The sequence below is a fragment of the Balaenoptera musculus genome, chromosome 7, assembly GCF_009873245.2.
Source record: "Balaenoptera musculus isolate JJ_BM4_2016_0621 chromosome 7, mBalMus1.pri.v3, whole genome shotgun sequence".
Classification (NCBI taxonomy): domain Eukaryota; kingdom Metazoa; phylum Chordata; class Mammalia; order Artiodactyla; family Balaenopteridae; genus Balaenoptera; species Balaenoptera musculus.
The window spans coordinates 103,109,929-103,117,916 of NC_045791.1; the positions used below are offsets into that span (position 1 = coordinate 103,109,929).

The 7,988-nt window shown below is 36.9% G+C and overlaps 1 non-coding gene across 1 annotated transcript; it reads left to right on the forward strand.

Annotated features, from left to right (window-relative positions):
• The first annotated feature begins 7,328 nt into the window (after positions 1-7,328).
• TRNAK-UUU lies at positions 7,329-7,402 on the forward strand. The gene has a single exon. It is a non-coding gene; the product is annotated as a tRNA-Lys (tRNA).
• The last annotated feature ends 586 nt before the right edge of the window (positions 7,403-7,988 follow it).

The following is a 7,988-nucleotide window of genomic DNA, read 5'->3' on the forward strand; positions in this document are numbered from 1 at the left end:
CTGCTTTGGCTATTCGGGCTCTTTTGTGTCTCTATTCAAATTTTAAGGTTTTTTGTTCTAGTTCTGTAAAAAATGCCATTGGTAATTTGGTAGGGATTTCATTGAATCTATAGATTGCTTTGGGTAGTATAGTCATTTTCACAATATTGATTCTTCCAATCCAAGAACATGGTATATCTCTCCATCTGTTTGTATCATCTTTAATTTGTTTCATCAGTGTCTTATAGTTTTCTGCATACAGATCTTTTGTCTCCCTAGGTAGGCTTATTCCTAGGTATTTTATTCTTTTTGTTGCAATGGTAAATGGGAGTGTTTCCTTAATTTCTCTTTCAGATTTTTCATCATTAGTATATAGGAATGCAAGAGATTTCTACGCATTAATTTTGTATCCTGCAACTTTACCAAATTCATTGATTACCTCTAGTAGTTTTCTGGTGGCCTCTTTAGGATTCTCTATGCATAGTATCATGTCATCTGCAAACACTGACAGTTTTACTTCTTCTTTTCCAATTTGTATTCTTTTTATTTATTTTTCTCTGATTGCTGTGGCTAGGACTTCCAAAACTATGTTGAATTATAGTGGCGAGAGTGGACATCTTTGTCTTGTTCCTGATCGTAGAGGAAATGCTTTCAGTTTTTCACCATTGAGAATGATGTTTGCTGTGGGTTTGTCGTATATGGCCTTTATTATGTTGAAGTAGGTTCCCTCTATGCCCACTTTCTGGAGAGTTTTTATCATAAATGGGTGTCGAATTTTGTCAAAATCTTTTTCTGCATCTATTGAGATGATCATATGGTTTTTCTTCTTCAATTTGTTAAAATGGTGTATCACATTGATTGATTTGCGTATATTGAAGAATCCTTGCATCTTTGGGGTAAATCCCACTTGATCAAGCTGTATGATCCTTTTAATGTGTTGTTGGATTCTGTTTGCTAGTATTTTGTTGAGGATTTTTGCATCTATATTCATCAGTGATATTGGTCTGTAATTTTCTTTTTTTGTAGTATCTTTGCCTGGTTTTGGTGTCAGGGTGACGGTGGCCTCAAAGAATGAGTTTGGGAGTGTTCCTTCCTCGACAGTTTTTTGGAAGAGTTTGAGAAGGATGGGTGTTAGGTCTTCTGTAAATATTTGATAGAATTCACCTGTGAAGCCGTCTGGTCCTGGACTTTTTCTGTTGGAAGATTTTTAATCACAGTTTCAATTTCATTACTTGTGATTGGTCTGTTCATATTTTCTATTTCTTCCTGGTTCAGTCTTGGAAGGTTATGCCTTTCTAAGAATTTGTCCATTTCTTCCAGGTTGTCCATTATATTCCATAGAGTTGCTTGTAGTAGTCTCTTAGGATGTTTTGTATTTCTGCGGTGTCTATTGCAACTTCTCCTTTTTCATTTTTAATTTTATTGATTTGAGTCCTCTCTGTCTTTTTCTTGATGAGTCTGGCTAATGGTTTATCAATTTCGTTTATCTTCTCAGAGAACCAGCTTTTAGTTTCATTGATCTTTGCTATTGTTTTCTTTGTTTCTGTTTCATTTATTTTTGCTCTGATCTTTATGATTTCTTTCCTTCTGCTAACTTTAGGTTTTGTTTGTTCTTCTTTCTCTAGTTCCTTTAGGTGTAAAGTTAGATTATTTGAGTTTTTCTTGTTTCTTGAGGTAGGCTTGTATAGCTATAAACTTCCTTCTTAGAACTGCTTTTGCTGCATCCCATAGGTTTTGGATCATCGTGTTTTCATTGTCATTTGTCTCTAGGTATTTTTTGATTTCCTCTTTGATTTCTTCAGTGATCTCCTGGTTATTTAGTAACGTATTGTTTAGCCTCCATGTGTTTGTGTTTTTTACGTTTTTTCCCTGTAATTAATTTCTAATCCAATAACATTGTGGTCAGAAAAGATGCTTGATATGATTTCAATTTTCTTAAATTTACTGAGGCTTGATTTGTGACCCAAGATGTGATCTATCCTGGAGAATCTTCTGTGTGCACTTGAGAAGAAAGTGTAATCTGCTGTTTTGGGATGGAATGTCCTATAAATATCAATTAAATCTATCTGGTCTATTGTGTCATTTAAAGCTTGTGTTTCCTTATTAATTTTCGGTTTGGATGATCTGTCCAGTGGTGTAAGTGAGGTGTTAAAATCCCCCACTATTATCATGTTACTGTGGATTTCCTCTTTATAGCTGTTAGCAGTTGCCTTATGTATTGAGGTGCTCCTATGTTGGGTGCATATATATTTATAATTGTTATATCTTCTTCTTGGCTTGATCCCTTGATCATTATGTAGTGTCCTTCCTTGTCTCTTGTAACATTCTTTATTTTAAAGTCTATTTTATCTGATATGAATATTACTACTCCAGCTTTCTTTTGATTTCCATTTGCATGGAATATCTTTTTCCATCCCCTCACTTTCAGTCTGTATGTGTCCCTAGGTCTGAAGTGGGTCTCTTGTAGACAGCATGTATATGGGTCTTGTTTTTATATCCATTCATCAAGCCTGTGTCTTTTGGTTGGAGCATTTAATCCATTCACGTTTAAGATAATTATCAATATGTATGTTCCTATTACCATTTTCTTAATTGTTTTGGGTTTATTTTTGTAGGTCCTTTCCTTCTCTTGTGTTTCCCACTTAGAGAAGTTCCTTTAGCATTTGTTTTAGAGCTGGTTTGGTGGTGCTGAATTCTCTTAGCTTTTGCTTGTCTGTAAACCTTTTGATTTCTCCATCGAATCTGAATGAGATCCTTGCCGGGTAGAGTAATCTTGGTTGTAGGTTCTTCCCTTTCATCACCTTAAGTATATCATGCCACTCCCTTCTGGCTTGTAGAGTTTCTGCTGAGAAATCAGCTGTTAACCTTATGGGAGTTCCCTTGTATGTTATTTGTCGTTTTTCCCTTGCTGCTTTCAATAATTTTTCTTTGTCTTTAATTTTTGCCAATTTGATTACTATGTGTCTCAGTGTGTTTCTCCTTGGGTTTATCCTGTATGGGACTCTCTGCACTTCCTGGACTTGGGTGGCTATTTCCCTTCCCATGTTAGGGAAGTTTTCGACTATACTCTCTTCAAATATTTTCTCAGGTCCTTTCTCTCTCTCTTCTCCTTCTGGGACCCCTATAATGCGAATGTTGTTGTGTTTAATGTTGTCCCAGAGGTCTCTTAGGCTGTCTTCATTTCTTTTCATTCCTTTTTCTTTATTCTGTTCCACAGCAGCGAATTCCACCATTCTGTCTTCCAGGTCACTTATCCATTCTTCTCCCTCGGTTATTCTGCTATTGATTCCTTCTAGTGTATTTTTCATTTCAGTTATTGTATTGTTCATCTCTGTTTGTTTGTTCTTTAATTCTTCTAGATCTTTGTTAAACATTTCTTGCATCTTCTTGATCTTTGCCTCCATTCTTTTTCCGAGGTCCTGGATCATCTTCACTATCATTATTCTGAATCCTTTTTCTGGAAGATTGCCTATCTCCATTTCATTTTTTTATTTCATTTCATATTTATTTTCATTTCATTTTTAGTTGTTTTTCTGGGGTTTTATCTTGTTCTTTCATCTGATACAAAGCCCTCTGCCGTTTCATCTTGTCTCTCTTTCTGTGAATGTGGTTTTTGTTCCACAGGCTGCAGGATTGTAGTTCTTCTTGCTTCTGCTGTCTGCCCTCTGGTGGATGAGGCTATCTAAGAGGCTTGTGCAAGTTTCTTGATGGGAGGGACTGGTCACTAAGTGCTATGAAGTCTTTATGAAGAGACCTGTAAAGAATCTCAAGTATATGTGGAAAGTCCTCTAAAGAATGGACTAACCTCAAAAACATTATGCTAAGTGAAAGAAGCCTGACACAATAGCCTGCATAGTATATCATTCATTTATATGAAATGTCTAGAAAAGCAAATCTATAGAGAAAGAGAGTAGATTTAGTGGTTACCTGGGGTTGGGGCTGGGAATGGGGATTGACTGCAAATGGAGCTGTGGTCTTTCTGGGATAACATGTATTTGTGAAAATTGATTGTAATGATGGTTGCACAACTCTATAAATTTACTAAAATTCTTTGACTTCTACACTTAAAGTGAGTGAGTTTTATGGTATATAAATTATACTTTAATGACGTTGTTAAAAATAAAAGATATTTGACATTATTTTTCTTCAATGCCATGCAATAAGTCAGAAGACTTACAAATAATTTTTCAATTCCTTCATCCAAGCCTCAAATCACCAGAAGAAAAACTTATTTATTCCAAAGGATGATCTGATATAGTCATGGTCTGGAACATCAAACAAGAAAAAGAGCAAGAATTACAAACTAAATGTGAAAAGTCCCTTTGCCTCAAAATTGAGCATGTAGTTTACAGACAGCTCAATTAGCAGAAAAGACAGCTTAACATGGTCCAAACATAAAAACGGTCATGCTGTCCTCCCAGGTTAGTTCTTGAACAGTGACTATTATTTGTTCATTCATCTCAGCTGCCATCTCCTTCAGCATCTCATTTAAGACTCACCTGTACAAAGAATCTGTCCGTTCCAAGAGAACATTTTAAATGGAAAAATTAAACCTGAAGTATTAACTCATCCCATTAGTAATTATTCAGGATCACCTGGGTTCCCATAATTTAAATCTAATTTAAATCCAGTGATGGCTCAAAGAAGAGAGAACGTTCATATATATTTAGTTGTCAGGCATTTTGTTACTAGAGTTAGAAATAATTTCAGGGACATAAGGATACATTTCATCACATCAGAAAAGAAGTGTTAATACTACCTAGGATGTGGCTTTATCTCATAAATTCTCTCTCTCTTCCTCTCTCTCTCACTCTATCTCTATCTCTGTCTATCTCTATCTCTATCTCCATCTCTATCTCTATCTCCATCTCCCTCTCTCTATCTCTGTCTATATCTCTCTCTCCATCTCTGTCTCTATCTCTATCTCCATCTCTCTCTCTCTCTACCTCTATCTCTATCTCTCTCCATCTCCCTCTCTCTATCTCTCCCTCTCTCTATCTCTCTCTCTCTCTATCTCCATCTCTATCTCTATCTCCATCTCTATCTCTATCTATCTCTTCCTCCTCCTCTAATTTTCTCCCTCCCTCTCTCTCATAAGTAGTATTTGACAGACCAGCATTATTATAGTAATTACTCCAAAATATTTACTGCACTCCTCCTATATGTGAGGTGCTCTCATTTAATACTGAAAACTTAACAAGATAGCTCTGACTTCAAGGATTTTTCAATTTAATGATTTAAGTTTTAACCCAAACATTGCTAGAAAATATTCCTAGAGAGTGTGTGTATAATAGATCGATTTAAAATGTGTGTTATTGGAAAGTGATAAATAATTTTTCTTGTTATTGTGTTTTCTGGAAAATTCCAAGCTATACATATCCATGGCTATTTTTTACTAAGAAAGTATTTCAATTATATTTTGTATAGATTTCTTCATTAATAATGTTTGACATCTGTATTGTAGTTTTAATTTTGCAAGGGGATTTAATAGCTCTTATTTTACACAGGCATTATTATTTAACTGCATTTTTCAGATGAAGAAACTGAGGCTCTAGGAATTAGCATCTAAAGCCCTGTCCTCATCCAAGGACTCTGTTGCTCTTCAGTATTACACATGTTCTCTTCCATCTTCACTCTTGGTTGATAACATCAACAATTTAAGCAATCATTTAAGCAATTAGGAAAGAATGTCGACAGATTCCACCACTACATCTGCAGGCTTTTTAGCATCTGTCCTCATGAACTCACCATCCCTTCTGTTGTTAGAGATGAACTACCCATATGCCTACTTAAAGCAAATCCCCCCATTCATGCACTTGATTCCATCCCTTCTTTCCATCCCAAGCATGTTGTTTCAGAAGTAATTCCCTTACTTTTCTATGGTATCTATGTTTACTTCTCTACTGGATCATTCCATTAGTATACAAACATGCTACCGGTTTTTTCATTATTAAAAAAGAAATCCTTCCACTGGACTTCTCTTCCTAAATATCGCCCCATTTCTCTGCTCCCTTTTGCAGTCGCCCCAAACTGTTGTATATACTTAAATATCTAACTTTGCTATTCCCATTCCCTCTTTATTGTCCTCATAACTCATTAAAACACCTTTGGCCGAGGTCACCAATGACATATCACAAATTCAACTAATTCTTAGTTCACAGCCTACTTGATCTTTTACATTTTACACAGTTGATAAACAGCTCTTCTTGAAAGCACTTTATTTACTGGGATATCAAGAATGCACATACGTTTAGTTTTCCTCCTACCCCATTGATTGTTCCTTCTATGATTCCTTTGCCCCCATTCTCCTTAACCTCTCACATGGAGTGTCCAGGGCATGGGGTGCTCTCTAGACTCACTCTTTGGTGACGGTGCTGATTATTTAGTTCCTGAGTCTCACCTTCAGGCTATTCTTTTATACTGGGCTTTGTAATACTGAGCTTGGGATTCTGCACACCACATTCTCCTTTGCCAGCTGGTCCCATTTAGGTTCTGCCAATGAGGGCAAGAGATAAATTGGAAGATGAGAAGAGGGAGAAGAAACTTAAATGGTAGTGGAAGAGAGACAGACAGACCCTGGAAGAGACAGCTGATTCCAGTAGCAGTGATTTGTCCCAGTTTGTAGGGTTCCCCCCAAATATTGCCGGAATCAGTCCTCTCTGAAGCACCAAGCAAATAATGCCACCTCCTCAGAGATCTGAGTCCCATGGACCCCTCTTCTAAGACTACATTTCATTAATCCCAACCTCTTCCCTTTGCTTCCCCAGCAAAGGAATGGTGACTGCTTCCTGAAGTTGTGTCTTCTTCCTGCTTTTTCAGTTTTCTAATACCTGGCTACCATCCTCTTTATGTTACATCGTATAGTTAAGATCTTTGATGTGGTTTCTGGTTCCCAATTGAGCCCTGGCCTATACAGCGCTCTAATCTAGTCACATAGCTTGAAATACTACCTTTATACAGATGATTTCCAGACCTTTCTTCCGAACTCCAGACTTGTATCAGGTCAAATGATACAAAATTGCCATTTTTACAGTTATACAGGTTGAATGTCAGCAATTACATATGGTTCAACACTAATAGAAAACGAATAGGCCTCTCAATGTTAACAATTTCACAACAGAATTCCTCCCCATCATCTTTGAATGAATCCCCACCTCAGTTTGATGGTGCATTCACAACTTTGGTTAATCAGGCCAAAACCCTCCAAGTTTCCTCACCTCTTCTCTTTGTCTATACCTTGACTTTAATTTGTAAGCAAATACCATTGGTCCTGCTCTCAAAATATATGCAAAATCTTGTCATTTATCATTATCTCCAGCATTAGTCCAGACTGAGCCCTTATAGGGAATTCCCTGGTGGTCCAGTGGTTAGGACTCTGCACTTTTACTGCCAAGGGCACAGGTTCAATCCCTGGTCCGGGGAGCTAAGAACCCTCAAGCCACGCAACATGGCCAAAAAAAACAAAAGACCAAAAAAACAAAACAGACTGAATCCTTATCAACTCTCACCTAGTTTACTGTGATAGCCTCACAACTGGTCTCCCTATGTCTATCCTTACAGCTGTTCTCATCAAAACAGCCAGAATGATCCTTTCAAATCAATCTCACTCCTCTGCTCATAACCCTACATTGGCTTTGATTTTACTTAGAACAAAAACTCTACCAACAGTGGTCTATCAGGTGTGACTTGAACATTCCCAGTACACTCCGACTTAAAGCCATTATGCTGCAGTTAGTGGAATGTTCTTCTTCAAGATGTCTACCTGAATAATTCCCTCACCTCTTTCAAAACTGAAATATCACCTTCTCAATGAAGACTACTCTAACCACTCTATTAAAACTGCAACAACCCTACACTTTGGCATCCCATGCCCATTGAGTTTGCTCTGTTTTTCAGTTGGTTGGCTTATTTATTTTTCTCTTTGTAACTAATAATTTCAAACATACTGTATATTTATTTTACTCAGGACATACTGGACTGCAGCATGTAAAGCCAAAAGTATCTATGCC